Raw genomic sequence first — 19,490 nt, forward strand, 5'->3', positions numbered from 1 at the left:
GCGTGACTGTAATGACGATATCTCCCGACCTTGTGGGGACAACATACTGTAGCGTGACTGTAATGACGATATCTCTCGACCTTATGGGGACAACATTCTGTAGCTTGACTGTAATGATGATGTCACCCGACTTTGTGGGGGCAACATACTATACCGTAACTGTAATGATGATATCTCCCGACTTTGTCGGGGCAACATACTGTAGCGTGACTAATGATGATGTCTCCCGACTTTGTGGCGACAACATACTATAGCCTTACTGTAATGACGATATCTCCCGACTTTGTGTTGGCAACATACTGTAGCGTGACTGTAATGACGATATCTCCCGACTTTGTGGGGACAACATACTATAGCCTTACTGTAATGACGATATCTCCCGACTTTGTGTTGGCAACATACTGTAGCGTGACTGTAATGACGATATCTCCCGACTTTGTGGGGACAACATACTATAGCGTGACTGTAATGACGATATCTCCCGACCTTGTGGCGATAACATACTATACTGTGACATGTTATGACAATATCTCCCGACTGTTTGAGGACAACATACTGTAGCGTGACTGTAATGACGATATCTCCCGACTTTGTGGTGACAACATACTGTAGCGTGACTGTAATGACGATATCATCCGACTTTGTGTTGGCAACATACTGTAGCGTGACTGTAATGACAATATCTCCCGACTTTGTGGGGGCAACATACTATAGCGTGACTGTAATGACGATATCTCCCGACTTTGTGTTGACAACATACTGTAGCGTGACTGTAATAACGATATATCCCGACTTTGTGAGGACAACATACTATACTGTGACTGTAATGACGATATATCCCGACTTTGTGGTGACAACATACTATAGCGTGACTGTAATGACAATATCTCCCGACTTTGTGAAGACAACATACTATACTGTGACTGTCATGACGATATCTCCCGACTTTGTGTTGACAACATACTATAGCGTGACTGTAATGACAATATCTCCCGACTTTGTGAGGACAACATGCTATACTGTGACTGTAATGACGATATCTCCCGACTTTGTGGTGACAACATACTATAGCGTGACTGTAATGACAATATCTCCCGACTTTGTGAGGACAACATACTATACTGTGACTGTAATGACGATATCTCCCGACTTTATGTTGACAACATACTATAGCGTGACTGTAATGACAATATCTCCCGACTTTGTGAGGACAACATACTATACTGTGACTGTCATGACGATATCTCCCGACTTTGTGGTGACAACATGCTATAGCGTGACTGTAATGACAATATCTCCCGACTTTGTGGCGACAACATACTATACTGTGACTGTAATGACGATATCTCCCGACTTTGTGGGGACAACATGCTATAGCGTGACTGTAATGACGATATCGCCCGACTTTGTGGCGACAACATGCTATAGCGTGACTGTAATGACGATATCTCCCGACTTTGTGGCGACAACATGCTGAAGCGTGACTGTAATGACAATATCTCCCGACTTTGTGAGGACAACATACTATACTGTGACTGTAATGACGATATCTCCCGACTTTGTGGTGACAACATACTATAGCGTGACTGTAATGACAATATCTCCCGACTTTGTGAGGACAACATACTATACTGTGACTGTAATGACGATATATCCCGACTTTATGTTGACAACATACTATAGCGTGACTGTAATGACAATATCTCCCGACTTTGTGAGGACAACATACTATACTGTGACTGTCATGACGATATCTCCCGACTTTGTTGTGACAACATGCTATAGCGTGACTGTAATGACAATATCTCCCGACTTTGTGGCGACAACATACTATACTGTGACTGTAATGACGATATCTCACGACTTTGTGGGGACAACATGCTATAGCGTGACTGTAATGACGATATCGCCCGACTTTGTGGCGACAACATCCTATAGCGTGACTGTAATGACGATATCTCCCGACTTTGTGGCGACAACATGCTGAAGCGTGACTGTAATGACGATATCTCCCGACTTTGTGGCGATAACATGCTATAGCGTGACTGTAATGACGATATCTCCCGACTTTGTGGGGGCAACATACTGTAGCGTGACTGTAATGACGATATCTCCCGACTTTGTGGCGAGAACATGCTATAGCGTGACTGTAATGACGATATCTCCCGACTTTGTGGGGACAACATACATGTACTATAGCGTGACTGTAATGACGATATCTCCCGACTTTGTGGGGGCAACATACTGTAGCGTGACTGTAATGACGATATCTCCCGACTTTGTGGTGGACAACATACTGTAGCGTGACTGTAATGACGATATCTCCCGACTTTGTGTTGACAACATACTGTAGCGAGACTGTAATAACGATATCTCCCGACTTTGTGTTGACAACATACTATAGCGTGACTGTAATGACGATATCTCCCGACTTTGTGAGGACAACATACTATACTGTGACTTTAATGACGATATCTCCCGACTTTGTGGGGACAACATACTATACTGTTACATTTTATGACAATATCTCCCGACTGTTTGAGGACAACATACTATACTGTGACTGTAATGACGATATCTCCCGACTTTGTGAGGACAAGATACTATAGCGTGACTGTAATGACAATATCTCCCGACTGTTTGAGAACAATATACTGTAGCGTGACTGTAATGACGATATCTCCCGACTTTGTGGGGAGAACATACTATAGCGTGACTGTAATGACTTTGTGGTGACAACATTGCCTGAGAAGGTTTGAACCAAAATTGTACTACAACATAACTATCACACTGAGGCACACTGTAACAGAGCAACAGAGGGGTGTGTACAAAAGTTCCTGTCGCGTGATCTCAAATGTATTATCTTAACGGTACTGGGACGTCACCGACTCCACCACTGCAACGATGTTGACGGACGGACCATCCCGATCACGATCCAATTTACTAATTAGCCTATCAGGCATGCGGGTCTGTATTCTACACTGATGGCACACGGGAGGGTAAAGCCAAGTAAACACTGTGTTGACGTCTAACTCCTCCCACACAGGCAGTTGCTCGTCGCTGCCATTATCACTATTGACCAATGCAGTAAGGAAATCTTCATTTGTCAATAAGCAGTTGACATCGTGCGGAGCTCTGGGTCTTGTTACTGCTGCCGCCCATTGAGAAATGTTATGGGATCCGTGCTGACATCTGAATGGACATTAGGCGATTACATTGCGAGCGGTGATTGCTATCAAATAATATTCTGCTCATTTATCTAACATCTGTCAACTGTAATCCCCTCAAGAATATTCTGTTGGGGAATTACTGTAGCGTTCATCAGTCAACAATGAACTGCGCCAAATGAATGTTCCATCCAATATCGACCGCCTCCGTGCTGTAATGGATAGAGCGTTTGTCCGGGGAGCGGAAAGTCGGTGGTTCGATTCCCTGGCCGCGTGATACCAAAAGACGGTAAAATGTGTTACTTGTTGTTACCGTGCCTGGCGCTCGGCATAAAGGGGATAAAATTAAGAGTGGAACTCGGAATCTCAGTTGGACATATTCCTGAACGATATAACTGGCATAAGTTACATGCACGCACGCAAGCACGCACGCACGCACGCACGCACGCACAGACTTATAAGAATGTCCAGTCTTATGGGTGACTTTCAATGCCATTTTAATTATAATAATAATATTGCGATAGTTGAACACTATTTCGATAGAGGTAGCAATAGCTATGTCTATATTTATTCGTATATGTTAAGGCTCATGGTACATTTAATGATCCACAGCATATAATACAGATTCACGATAATTAAAGGCGTAATACAAATATATTGTAATATTTCTAATTGTAGTTTGGTCATATTCACACATTAAAGTATTAAATTTATCTAGTGTACGATGGACACAATACTTTTCATGGATATATTGTTGCCTTATATGAACATATTCTTTACAAATAAACAAAACGTGATATTCATATTCCACACAACCAGTATTACACCTTTTACAGATCCTCAACTCTCTTGGTGTTTTATTACACCGTCTTGCTTCACCGTGTAAAGAATGTGAGCTGCAACGGAAACGACTTACTGCAGACCCTAATTTACCAATAGTTAAGCAAATAAATATGGTTCAGCACAGAATGATGTTTAAATAGGGAATAATAGGTAGCAATTATAGGCAGCAATGGTGCATTAGTATTGCAATATTTGATGAATGCCTTTACCGTCCTCCAAAACCTCCTAACACGCCCGCAAAATCCTGAATCAGCAGGTTACCTAGATCCGTCCCGTGGACACTGACCTAGATCCGTCCCGCGAACGCACACATAGATCCCTCCCGCGGAAACTCTCCTCATCCGTCTAGTGGACGCTCACATAGATCCGTCGCGTTGACACTGACCTAGATCCGTCCCGTGGACACTCTCAACCAGTCCCGTGAACCCTCATCTAGATCAGTCCCGTGGACTCTCTCCTCAACCAGCCCCGTGAACCCTCACCTATATCCGTCCTGTGGACACTCTCCTCAACCAGTTGTGGACACTGGCCTAGATCAGTCCCGTGATCACCCTCCTCAACCAGTCTCGTGGACACTGTCCCAGATCAGTCTCGTAAACACTCTCCACAACCAGTCCCTTTGACACTGGCCTAGATCAGTCCTGTGAACACTGAGCCAGATCCGTCCCTTGGTCTCTTTACTTGAATCCACTCCTTGGTTCACCACGTGAATAGTCCCTTAGACCCCCACTCTTCCTCCATCCCCTGGACCCCTTCATCTGAATCACCCTCCTCCCCGGCTCTGTATCCCCTCTCTAGATCTGCCCTCTGAACCCTTTTGATTAGTTTCTTTGATCCACTCCAAACACGCTCCAGGATCCGTGGATTTGACATTTAACATCTTCCATTTATCAGTCGTGCTGACGAGAACTCCTCTTATTCACACGTCGTTATCTTTCATTCACCATTCTCACCCGCCACATTTAACGGTTCTGTATGGAATCCTAGAAGGGACATTGTCGCCTTGTCGCATCGTCGCCCTTACAAAAACAAACACAAAGTGTCAAAATTAACACAAGCGCGACAATGCGGCAACTCGACATTTTGGTAATTTGTCACGTTGTCGCATTGTCGCATTGTCGCGCTTTGAATAATATTTTTTATTTTACCAAAGGGTGACAAAGCGACAACGCGACATTGTTCAGTTTCAAAATATGTCGCATGTCGCATTGTCGCCACATCCAAAATGTGTAAAAACGGCGTTAAAATGCGTGACAATCCGACAATGTCCCTTCTGGGATTCCATAGTTCTGTGTTTATTTAAACTCATGTCGACAAGATCATATAGAAACATAAACCAGTGTACTGTATGCGATAACTAAAGACGTTCACCTTGGTATGATGATGAATGTCTCTGTTAAAAAACATGAACGGTGCCATTATTTAAATGCATTTAGAAAAACTAAAGATAACTTATACCTTATTAAGCAGAACAAAGTCTGCAATGACTACAGTTCTCTATGTAGAATCAAGAAGGACCAGTATGCACAATGTAAAAGGAGTGACCTAGAAAATGCAGCAGCGATAGACTCTAAACGTTTCTTGGACATCATAAAGCGTGTGTCTGGACGACCGCAACGACCCAACCCTATTGATATACAAGACTGGGGGGACTATTCTGGTCGGTGTATTCCGAACAGATGGGCATTCAGGATGATCTTGCTGAGGTGGAGGACATAGTTACATGTCCAGGTTATGTGCAAGAACTGACAATGGACACATTAGATTCGCCAATCACCAGATCCGAACTTTTTGAAAGTACGAGGGCTGGCTGAAAAGTTCTTAGCCTAAGTGGGATATCTCAATCAGATTGAAACAAACTTTTGCCACCAACAACTACAATCATTTAATGAATCATAGACATAAGAACTGCAACTGTAGTGTTATTATTGTCTTTGTACCAGACCATCTTGTGAACCTACCCATTGAAATCACCAGAAATGGACAAAACTGGCTATAGGGCAGTCATCAAGTACCTGCAACTGAAAGGGCTAACTCCAACACAGATACATGCTGACATGATGCCCCTTCCTTTTCCACTGTAAAGAAGTGGGCTGCGGAATTCAAGCGTGGCAGAGAGAGCCTTGACGATGACCCGCGTCCAGGAAGGCCTTCAACAGCAACCATTCCAGAAAACATTACCCGGGTGCATGACATGGTGCTGGCTGATTGACGATTGACCACTCGGCATATTGCCAGTGTTGTGGGCATCCCTCATGAAAGGGTTGAGCACATTATCACCAGCGAGTTGGGAATGACAAAAGTTTCTGCAAGATGGGTGCCAAAGCTCTTGACAGCGGATCAGAAACGTGTCAGATTCCTGACGTCCCGTGACATTTTATGCCGTTTTGAAGCAGATCTCGATGATTTTTTGGCCCGATTTGTAACCATGGATGAGACCTGGATTCATCACTTTCATCCAGAAACCAAAATTCAGTCTAAACAAGGGAAGCATCCGGAATCACCAGCTCCCCAAAAAATCAAGTCGGTTCCTTCTGCTGGAAAGGTGATGGCTTCAGTCTTTTGGGAGTCCAAGGGTATTCTGCTGATTGACTATCTTGAAAAAGGCCAGCCTATCAATGGAAGATATTATGCTGACCTACTGAGACAGTTGCGTGAAGCTATCAAAGCTAAGCGACGGGGAAAGCTCACAAAAGGAGTCCTGTGCAACCAAAACAATACTCCTGTTCAAAAATCGGTGGTTGCCATGTCAGCAATCCATGATTGTGGCTTCGAACTCATTGACCATCCCCCTTATTCACCCGATTTGTCCCCGTCAGATTTCCACCCGTTTCCCAAAATGAAAAAGGAACTAGCCAGTCGCCATTTTCCTAGTAATGATGACGTCATTTCCGCTGTGAATGACTTTTTTAGGGTGGCTGAAGAAAATTTCTTCTTGACCGGCGTCCTGGCCTTGCAGCATCGCTGGCAAAAGTGTGTAAACCTGAAAGGGGACTATGTGTAGAAATAAATGAAAACTATCGACTTGGTACGGGTCTTTCACAGTTAGGCTTAGAACTTTTCAGCCAGCTCTCGTATCAGTGCCCAAAAAATAATATAGCAGCTGGTCTTGACGACATTCTTTGTGAATATCTAAAATATTCGTCCGCTGTAATAATACCTTATTTAGAAATCATATATAACAACATTTATCAAAACGGTGTTTTTCCTGAATGTTGGACTACTGGGATAATTATTCCATTGCACAAGAAAGGGGACGCGGCTGTTCATGCTAATTATAGGACTATGAGCCTCCTGAGTATCCTCAGTAAGGTTTTTACATCTATCTTAAACAGGAGACTAGTGTATTGGGCTGCAATACTTGACAAAATATCTGAATGTCAGTCGGGGTTTCGAAAAGGTTATTTAACTATAATTGATAACTGTTTTGTTTTAAATTCTGTCATTCAGCGTTATCTTTCAAGTAAAGGAGGTAAATTTTATGTAGCATTTATTGATTTCTCTAAAGCATTCGACTCCATTCAGCGTCATATTCTATGGAAGCTATTGTATAAACATGGTTTGAGTTCTAAAATGGGTAAATGTTACAATCCATCTACAGTAATGTAAAAGCTTGTGTTCGTTGAAACAACGGAGTATATGGTACAATTGATTGCTCCATGGGTGTCAGGCAAGGGTGTATGCTTAGTCCTTTTTTGTTTCAGTTTTTTTATGAACGAATTGGCTAGGGAAATGGGACAAAATTGTTGTTTTGGTGTTCAGTTACATCTGGAATTTATTCATATTTTCTACTTCTATTTGCGGATGACCTTATTGCGTTTGGCAATATTGTCAACAACTTACAAATGAAGTTAAATATCTTGCATGATTACAGTTGTAAGGTGTTGAGACAAGAAAGGTGTTCATGGTCCTTTGTATTGTAATATCTTATACAGTTTTCACCTAAATTGTATTTCGTCTGTACAAAAAGACCCGTGGCCTACAAGTACTGAATAAGGTGAAGTAATGTATGCCGCTCTCCACTGTTGTAGATAGTATTTATATCAGCAATGTGTCCGACAAATAGAATAGACGGCAGCTGCCGACGCAGATTTCTCCAGGGAGAACAATGTTAGCAGAGAAATGAAATCAAAGACGGCAAACAGCGCGGGCGCCGTCGACGTGGTCCCCGTGGAAGACGGGGTCGTAAATGCCGAAGCTAAACAGACAGCCGGTCAGAGCAGCTGGAGAGGAGTGTCAGTTTGCTTGACATGTCTGCCTCCACACATTACACGAGCTGACGTTGTCCGACACACAGGTTGAAAACAGGGACACACGCTGGATCCGGCCGATAGAGGGTTCAGAGAGACACGGGGGTGTTCTAGGACAGCAGTGAGCGTTAAGTTCACCACAGAGGGGTAAGACAATGGCTTTAGTTGACCCCTGTCTGATCGATCGTATACAGTCGCCTTTGCGGTGAGAAGCGAGATTGACTGAGGGAGTTGTGAATTTTGAGTCGTGAGCCGTGAGCCGTGAGTCGTGAGTCGTGAGCCGTGATCCTGAAAAATTCCTGCCTCCACAATAAATATTGTTCCTTCTCGTTATCAAATAATTACAATAATATACGCAAAAACAACAGGTTTTACTTAAAATATCAATTTGAATTTAAATAACTTTTGGTTGTGAATGTTATTTGAAGGAGAAAGCTGACTGAACTCTGTGGCCTCATGCTTCCCGTCTGAGTGTCTTACACCTGGTGTCGTCACTGATTTTCAGTGATCCATTCATATTATTTTCACCTCTATTTCGACTTTTACGCCAAATGGAATCTGCTTCATTGGATAATTGAGACCGGTAATTCTTTGGCAGTGACGTTATACACATATAGTTATATTTATAGTCATCAATAATATCTCCTTAGCAGCAGTTTCAATTGTCACCCATAGTGAAAAACCACTAGTAGATAGTTGCTGGAAGAAGATTCATTGATACATTACACCCTTTCTATATACTCACCGCCAAAATAAACGCGAACCATAAAAACATATAGAGAAGTATGTACGTTAAGAAGATATGTTTCCAATGTGTACCAATTACTGACAAAACTAACAATCAGTCAAGTGTTACCGCAAAGTGATAATCTTAACTTTACACGCTAATTCTTCACAAGACAAATGGTACATCTCGAGTCATAGATCTATATATAACGTCACATGTGATGCGTTCATTAGCGTCGGTGCACACAACAAAGCAGTATGTTCGCTTGTACATGGAACAAATCTAACATCTCTTGAATATGAGTAATGCTTCATACATTGACAAACGAGTATGGTATTCACGTTTCTTTTATCGGTGAGTTTATATTGGGGAAGATTGATATGGCGATAGAGGCATTGTTTCATCATACATTAAACAATATTTAAGTTTCATAACTTATCGCTCGCAACGCTGAAAGTGGAAACGTCCCGACATGATACACTTCCTATTGTTGCCTGGAGCTACTTTAACCACTTTCCTTGGTTATGTCAACTATCCGTTTCCCCGAGCGTATGTTTATGCATAACATACTCATGGTGAATTCAACTATACCAGCTAGTATAGCCCCAAACATATTTGCTGACTCAGCTTCTGTTGCTTCCGGATCTAATGGGCCAATATTATTGTTGATTATTGATTCCTGAAAATGATCTGCTGTAAAGAACAGCCAGCAAGCCTAGTGAGCCAGTCCCCTGATGTCGACAATGTACGTCAACTCACCGCCGCCAGATGGCACTGTTGGGCATGTGCTGCAAAACTCCTGCTCCTGATGACTTTAAGGCAACCCCAAGCAGAGCAAATGTTTAGATAGACTGCAACTGTATTGATTAGACAATCTTAAAACGAGAAGATAAAGCCGGAATGATAAGACTACAATGAGATCGGAAAACCAATTTAAGGCACTTAAGAAAGACACGGACGTCAAGGACGATCGTGATTACATCGCGGCCCGCACTGTTTAACGATTGGTTTAAATTACGCGGACGTGATAGGAGACAACAGGGGAATCTGATTGGTTACATTTGAATTTAAATCTTGTCCGGCTCCCGTTCCAGTCATATGGAGCTCGTCACTAAATGGAATGTACATGTTTCTCAGTGGATCATAGACGCAGTGGCTGGTTGGAGTTGTATAGTATAACAATACAGAAGACGGAATTCATGTTTGTATTATCATTTCAGAATTATGGGCTTAGTAAAAATGGCAAAATGTAAAGTTATTATAAAGGTCGTGTAAGGTAACTTCTAAGTATGTTGCGAGGTGGAATAGCACAATGGTTAGACTGTTCGCTTGTCACATCGAAGATCCGAGTTCGAATCTCGACATGGCTACTATTTGTGAAATAACTGCAGAGAAAAAGAAAGTATACACTTGAAAATTTACAAACGTTATCACACGTTTCTAAGCTGAAAACAGTCACGGCAAACTTAAGGTCCTAAACACAACTATTATACCCACATCAAATACATCACTATCAAATAACCATTTCTTGTTTGTTTGATTTAAGCCACCATCAAACATGGGTGTTTACTTTTTTCCGGCAGTGTAGCTGGATTATTGCTTAAGCGCCGTAAGCCAGACTCACCCACTTGTATTGGTATCATATTGCTTAAGCGCCGTAAGCCAGACTCACCCACTTGCATTGGTATCATATTGCTTAAGCGCCGTAAGCCAGACTCACCCACTTGTATTGGTATCATATTGCTTAAGCGCCGTAAGCCAGACTAACCCACTTGTATTGGTATCATATTGCTTAAGCGCCGTAAGCCAGACTCACCCGCTTGTATTGGTATCATATTGCTTAAGCGCCGTAAGCCAGACTCACCCACTTGTATTGGTATCATATTGCTTAAGCACCGTAAGCCAGACTCACCCACTTGTATTGGTATCATATTGCTTAAGCGCCGTAAGCCAGACTCACCCACTTGTATTGGTATCATATTGCTTAAGCACCGTAAGCCAGACTCACCCACTTGTATTGGTATCATATTGCTTAAGCGCCGTAAGCCAGACTCACCCATTTGTATTGGTATCATATTGCTTAATCGCCGTAAGCCAGACTCACCCACTTGTTTTGGTATCATATATAATGATTTCATACATTGAATGACAAATCCGTCCTCTGTTTGTGGTTGGAGTTCAAAATGCTTACCCTACAGTACGCGAGGATCCTAACCCCAAATGTATACCAACAACTTCTTGTCCTTTAAACCACGGCTTCCTTGTCCTGATGTTAACTGCCTTGTTACTTTTCTTTGTAAATAAAAAATATAAGCGAGAAACCCTTTCCATAGTCAATAGAAATCTCAGCCAAAAGAGTCGACCGTATATGAGCATGTGTTTTTGAATCACTATCAAATAGTGATGATACCAGGTGTTCGCGAAAAGGTGAGCGTATCCTGTTTCACCGGTGGCACCCGTCACAAGCACATGCAAAGGCAAGTCATCTGTTCACCTGAAAAAGCACGTGAACATATGGTCAAAATAGGGAATTGCATTGGACATAATTTTTGTCACTGATGCATCAAATTTGGGAATGTCTTCCACATGCAATATGTCTACCATAAAACTTTTTGAACTTTTTGAAAGTTTTACTGAGGCCTTGAATGTTGTAACCTTGATCAAACAACCTCTGAACAAGAGTCGCACCTGGCAATTACGGAACGTTTATTTCAATCATTCGTCGAAAATTTGCAGTGCAAAAGGTTCACTGTTTTATTTCACTGCCCCACGCACTGGCGTCTCACACAGTGTCACACAGAGTCCAGTTAGGAGATAAACCTACAGTGTTTTGAAATTTGATGTAGTCCCACTGTTGAGAAGCAGCGCTCGGTTCCGAATTAAAATAAGAGGTATCTCCATTCTATCATGATGGCATCAAAGGTACAAAGGTCCACAATCTTAGAACATTCGAAAAGTGGTCACAGGTAAGTTATATGTGCAACAAATATTACTTAAGTTCAAGATTTTAAATCCCATAGTCTTGAACAGTTTAAAATATGTGTTCAAACACAAAAATTCAAAAATAAATTGGCAAGTTACCCTCCAAACTTAGTCCAAAGATAGATGCTGTGCACTGTTTAGACTCACTCAAGTCATTTCTTGGAAATCCGCGAGGGAAGTCATTTCTTGGAAGTCGAACATGCCATTTCCATTGTAGGGATGACAGGTTATAGAAATAGTTTTAAAAATGATACATTTCTATAAGAAACTTTATGAATTAACATTCTATTAATTTTACAAGTGTTAGTCTTAGTATTTCAACATTAACCTGTAGATTTACAGGGAATGTGACTGCTGGTACAACGTGATTACCATTGGAACTGGAGTATGACTGAACAACGGCTTTTTGGCTGCAGACGAGCCGGCAGTGCTGACACGAAAAATCTGCATGGTTTGTCCAGTCAATTTCAAGATTTCTCAGATTCAAAGCCATCGTGTGATACAATGAGACAGTTGTGGCACAGAAATAGTGGGTCGTGTATGATTTTCTTAATTCTGCGTGTTCTGAAATTAATTTCATCAAGTTTGACTTCAATGATGTCGGGACATAGTTTTCGTGGCCTTTCGAAGGGACGAATGTTTTCTGATGGACTTTCAAATTCTCGTCTGCCCAATCCTTACGATGGTGGTTGGCGCAGATGGCAATGAGTATCGATCACAAAAAGGTTTGTAAGCAACATGTTGTCATGAATAAAGTGTTTTCAAACAATTTGTATGATGTTATATTTGACTTTCATTGTCGGTTGTTTCAATAAGGAAGTAGCTTAAATTGTTCCGATTCTGGTCACCATAGAACATGTACCCTAACAGTTTCATAAACATTTCATTTGTATGCAAAAGATATGCCTTCGTTAAGTTTTTTATGTCATCATCGAAGCAGTCAGGGCCGCGGCCTAGAACGCCCAGAACATCCAATTTCAAACTACCGTATTGCCTCTATTGAACGCTATGACGTCTATTAATTTCGCGAGAGACGTTGACTCGGCGTGTATTAGAGACCTGGCTTGCATTAGAGACCCAGCGTATAATAGAGGAAATATAGATGCGTTTTACAGTTCATATGGGGTAGATCGATCAGCAGCCATTTTTTATGAATCGATATGTAGGCTATCTTGGCATTCACACGCATGGGAAAGGGCTTAATATATACTGAACAGCATTGAAAATGCACCACCATGAAAATTAATGTATTTTTATCCGGGCTTAAGTCATATGAAAATATATAATTGAATGAGTAATATACGACGTTCTGGACGAAGCATAAAGAAGAACAGCACGTCAAAACACATTCCTTAATTTTTTGTGAGCGACATCGCCAAAACGCAACAAATTGCGTGCACATCATGGAAAACGTGTTTTGTTTCACGGGAAGCATGCAGAATAGGGCTATAAAAGACAGACTTTTAAAAGCCACATCACTTGTTGCTGCAGACGTAAAGGGTACTGCCACAAGAAATGCCAAGATTAACAGCAGAGGAACGTGAACGTGCCTTGGGCATGCTTCAAGTTGGTACGTCAAGTAGAGTCGTTGCACAACGGTTTAAATGCCATCATTCAACAGTCCTCAGGCTACTGAGCAGATACCAGCAGACAAGAACCACCAGAGATCGACCACGTCCGGGTCAACGTCGTGTAACTACACCACGTCAGGATCGCCATATTGTTCGTCGGCATCTTCGTGATCGTACACTTACGGCTACCAGAACTGCAGCAACCGTACAAGGCCGACGGGGTTTGATCAGCGCTGACACCGTACGTCGACGTCTCCGCTCAGCAGAGCTCACTGATCGACATCGAAATGAACGTCTGCGTTGGACCAAAAGGCATCGTCATTGGAGATTGCGGCAGTGACATGGTGTGCTGTTCTATGATGAGTCCCGTTTTCATTTACGGAATGCTGACGGTCAACTGCGAGTGTGGCGTCGACGTGAAGAACGTTACCACAATGACTGCGTTGTACAGACAGATCGAGGGTGTGGAGGGGGGGGGGGGTGGGGGGGGTGGGGGGGGGGGGGGGGGGGGTGTCATCAGTCATAACCATCGAACAGAGCTCCATGTTTGTCAAATCACGTCATCCCATTCTTGCATCAGCACCAGGATATGCACACCTTCCATCAACATTATGCAAGAGCGTACACAGCACGTGTTTCAACACAGTACCTAGCGAACAATAATGTGCCTCTGCTTTCATGGCCAGCCATGTCACCCGATCTATCGCCAATTGAACATCTATGGGATTACCTGGGTCAACGCCTCTCACGTCGTCCGCAAGTACAGAACCTGAGAGAACTTGAAGATACACTACGTCAAGAGTGGAATGCCCCAGAACACTATTCGCAGACTTATTCGATCAATGAGAAGACGTTGCATGGCCTGTGTTGCTGCCAATGGCTGACATACCAGATATTGACTTTTCATGTTAACCCTATGTGTCTTCCTTACACTGATGACGTAAATGTAATTACTGTGTGGTATTCCTGTTTCCTTTGTCGTCTTTCTTAATAATCCGTCTATGTCTGTTCTAATTAGAATCGGTCATTGCTCAAGTTGTTTTTGTAATATTTCAAGATTTATTGCTGGTGCGTTTTCAATGCTGTTCAGTACATTTGAAAGGGGTTTCCGACTATGCTTGTCGTCAGAGGCGACTAACGAGATCGGTTGGCCAGGCTCGCAGACTTGGTTGAAGCATGTCATCGATCCCAATTGCATGGATTGATGCTCATGATGTCAATCAGTGGATTGTCTGATCCAGACTCAATTATTTACAGACCACCGTCATTTAGCTGGAATATTGCTGAGTGCTTGAAAACAACAAACCCACCAAACCAACCGTAGCAAAAAGGAAACATCTTTTTAACCAATCAGAATCAAGCATTCATCAATGTAGAATCTATAAGAAATGCTGTTTTAACCCTTTAGGTTCTTAGATTCTTTGAATTTTGGCCATTGTTTGAAGACTCTATCCGTTGAACTCATCAGGTCCTCGTGCTTGGTGTCCTTGGTCTCTTTGGTGAAATTATTGTCCTTTTTGTTTTTTAAGTTCTTTGTGTCCTTGGTGTTCTTGGCCTCCTTGGTATATTTTATATTAATACGGTAATAGGTGTTTTTTTAATTTATATTTGTCCTTTGTGCTCTTGGGATACCGTGATGTTTTTGATAATTTAACATAATTGTCCTTGGTGTTCTTGGACCCCTTGGTGTTTTTGATGCTATTACGGTAATAGGTGTTATTTGAGTTTTTATTTCTTCTTATTGTGTTGGCATACCTAGATGTTTTATATAATTTATGATAACTGTTCTTGGTGTTCTTGGCGTTCCTTGTTTTTATCCCCCGCTCAAACGTCTGTGTATGTGTGTGTGCGCGCGTGCGTGCGTCCAGAAATCGTGCCTTTTGTTATTCAGGAATTTTAGAAATTTTTATTTTCTACGTTTCCATGGCAACAAGTTGGACTTTGGTTCTGTAGGGTAGAGTTCGTTTCCGGATCGTAACTCAAATACCGTTAAATACTTTCTTACAAAACTTTGCATGTCTAACAGGCTCAGGGTGAACTGGTGCCTTTTGCTATTTAGGAATTTAAAAAAAAATATTTTTATATGTTTCCATGGCAACAAGTTGGACTTAGGTTCTATAAGGGTGGTGTTCGTTCCCGGAACACAACTCAAAAATCCGTTAAATACTTTCTTACACAACTTTGCATGTCTACTAGGCTCATACTGAACAGGCGCCTTTTGATATTAAGCACTTTTAGAATTTTTTTATTTTTTACGTTTCCATGGCAACAAGTTGAACTTAAAAAACAATAAGGGTAGGGTTCGATTCCGGATGAAAATTTCCACATCTATCAGACACATGCTGAATTGTTGCCTTTCGCTATTTATGAATTTTAGAAATTTGTATTACTGGGCATTATTTCCAGAAATATTTCCTTGCAAAACATTGCATGTCTATATATAAAGCACATACTGAACAGAACTGGTCCCATTTGATATTAAGGAGTTTTAGAAATGTTCATTTTAGAATTTCCATTGCAGCTATTTTGACATGGGCAAAAAGAAATGTTGGGTCAGTTATCTGGTTTGGGACCATAACGTGTTAAAATGGGCGGGCCGATATAGGTGACTTCGTCGACTATACGCTTGTTTTCTGTCTATTGTTTTCTGGTCTTTGATGTTTTGGTGTCCTTAGTGTAAGCACTGGTCTTGGTGTTCTTCACTTTTTGTGATGTTCTTGGCGTCCACTTGTGTTTTTCAGTTCTTGGCGTCCATGGTATTTTTGGTGTATTGTCTGTCCTTAGTATCCTTGGCGTCCCTTTATGATACCCCTGTGTCGTGATCAGCCACGCAACAATTGATGTCATGCAGTTTGAGACAAACTACCTCCAAAGTAAGCCAATTGCTTGAAATATGTTCCTACCTTTCCTGAAAATGACTTTCATCATCTTGGGTCTACTCTAGGATTTAGTTGCCGGTCGATTCAGTACAAATTAATCGAGACGCACTGTGCAATGCGGTAAAGTTCAGGAATTAGACAGTGGTTTGCTGAACACATCCCTACACAAGGGTCCGTTGATCCATGATTCAATAGTCTTCTGTCCTTATCTTCCAAACTTTATTGCGATGATGAACTGTCTCAAAATGCCCAACGAGGGCCCCGATATCTGCCGCGATGCCCTGAACCTGTATAATCCAAGTCCCTCAAGTCTCACTTTAATCAACTGTTGTAGTGCTTCATATCCGATGCCAACAGTCAAACATTCCATCTACCGGATCACTAAGACTATTGGTTAATCTTAATGACTTCATTTCCTGGTGAATAAGCAAACCATTGATCTACAGCATGGCAGCGACGGGCAGATGGCGTCGTATTATGTGAAAGGAGAATATGTTTAATATTTAACCGGCAGTCGACAAGTTCGGAGCGATGGACCGATGGCTTATTTCTGAGGTATTGCTTTCGGGTCAGTTATCGACAGACGCTTCAATCACGGGAAGAGGCATTACATGTTACATAAATCGATTACATTGGTATAGACATGTTGGTAGTGCTGCATCACATGGTAGCAGCAACGTTCACATACAACATGGACGACCCGTGGGGTTCGGGGTTAGAATGATTCCCTACGACCTATGCTCGTCGTAGGAGGCCACTGGATCGGGTAGTCAGACTTGGTGACTTGGTTGATTGCATGTTATTATACCCCGACGACGTGAACCGTTGCTCGTAATATCAATCGCTTAAGTAGTACTTCATGTAATAATACTTTGCATGTAATTTGATTTTATTGTCATTATTTAATTCCCCTCTTCGCGTCTACCTGAACTACAACATGCACGCCTCGGAGTCGTCGTTGGCGGTCGCGGTATCGTCACACAGCAGAACTCACGCACTGTCAATGAAATAGTTAATGTTTTGTGAATATTGTTGAAACTGTTTTGAGTGATTGTCTTGTCGCATGATTTATTCACACCTGCCTCGCGTGATGTTCATGATTACATCGTTGTAAATAGGAAATACACTTTCTGAAATAACCATGTTGTGATGAACCTAATACACATAGATATTCATTGAAATAACATTATATCTGCCGTTTGATTTCGTCCATGACTGTGAATTCACACCATTTCCAGTTTCCGTTTAAGGTTACGTCCCGTCAGAGTGTGACGCGTGGGGTGGTGTATGTATGTGTGTGTGTGTGAAGAGTCTGTGTGTAGTGACATCGGGATCGTGTGTGTGTGTAAGTGTATGTGTGTGTGCGTGTGTGTGCGAGTGTGTGTGTGTGTGCGTTTGTGTGTGGTGGCATGACGTACGCTTGTGTGTGCGTATTTGTGTGAGTGTTGACATGGGGAACGAGTGTGTATATAAGGTTGGGTCATGAGGAACGCGTGTGTGTGAAGTTGTGACATGGGGAACGAGTGTGTGTGTGTGTGTGTGTGTGTGGTTGTGACATGACGTACGTGTGTGTGTATGTGGTTTTGACATGAGATACGTTTGTGGTTGTGTATGTGTGTGCGTGCGTGCGTGCGTGGTTGTGATATGAAGTACGTGTGTGTGTTTCAGAGGGAAATGAGGGAACGAGTGTGTGTATGTGTGTGTGTATGTGTGTGCGTGCGTGGTTGTGATATGAAGTACGTGTGTGTGTTTGAGAGGGAAATGAGGGAACGAGTGTGTGTGTATGTGTGTGTGTGATATGTTGTTGCATGGTTGACGAGTGTGTGTGTGTGTGTGTGATGTTGTGGCATGGGGGACTTGTGTGTTTATGTGTGTGCAAGGGTTGTAGCATTGAGGATGACTGAGTGAGCGTGGTAGGGTATGGTTTGGGTATTAGACGTCACAATTGATAGCTTACCTCAATGATTGAGGTTTACTACTTGTATTGGTGTATATTCCTTATTGTGAAAAAGGAAATGTAAGAGAGTTGTGGTTCCTTGCCACGGGTCACACAGAGAGGTCAGCTGTAAGTCGGCCATCATGAAGCAGAGGTCTGGAACTCAATAATGGAAGCCAATAAAGAATGAGTGATGTGTTCCCTTGCAGGGTATTAGACCTGCACTGATTCTGTCACTGCGGAGTTTCAATATCTCGACCCTGCCGCCCAGTGCGAACCTTCAGCAGAGGACAGCATCGCATCTCTACAGTGGAGGGTATCGTGTCACTGAAAATACATACTTCTCTCCATAGGTTGGATTCAATATAAAAAGGAATTTGAGAAAAAACGATGCGTAAAAAAATAATAATGAAGTTTTCGAGTATTGAATTAGTTTTCATTGTTGTATTGCTCTGTTCTGGTTTGATTGAGATATTGAATGCAAGGGGGTAAAATATACGCCGGATTGAGATGAGGTGAGGTGAGGTGAGGTGAGGTGAGGTGAGGTGAGGTGAGGTGAGGTGAGGTGAGTTTTACAGTCGCGTGTACCCGTCCGGACTAATGCCGATTTTCATAGTGCCAGCCCATTGAGATAACATGCCGCAGTTCAACATGGATACCCCAGTAAGATACAGTGTACTGACTCCGAGCCTACCAGTCTCTTGTTTTAGCCCCTGGATGCTGAGCCAGGCAGGGTAACAAAAAGCGCCATCTTTAAGCGTATATTTGTACGACGGTGGCAAGGATTGAACCCCGAACCTTTCGCTTTCCGGTCGACCGATTTACACACTGACCAGAAATACATCTTCTCTTAATAATAAGGTCAGTCAGAGACTTCTAGAGAGGGCCTACAGACTGGAAAAGTAATTTACCAAATGACAAGAGTGAGTGAGTAAGTGAGTGGGTATGGTTTAACGCAGCTTTGAACAGTATTTCAGTTATATCACTGCTATTCAGCTTCATGCGGGGGAGGTGATGACGGTCGTCCATGGTGTAGACAAGGCGATTCTGGGATTTATACCAAAGTCAGTGGGCGTAACCCACGACTGGGCCCACCCGAACTATGAACTTCCCTAGATAAATAGATCCAGGTTTA

The sequence above is a fragment of the Haliotis rufescens genome, unplaced genomic scaffold (assembly GCF_023055435.1).
Source record: "Haliotis rufescens isolate VD_foot unplaced genomic scaffold, xgHalRufe1.0.p SCAF_15, whole genome shotgun sequence".
Classification (NCBI taxonomy): domain Eukaryota; kingdom Metazoa; phylum Mollusca; class Gastropoda; order Lepetellida; family Haliotidae; genus Haliotis; species Haliotis rufescens.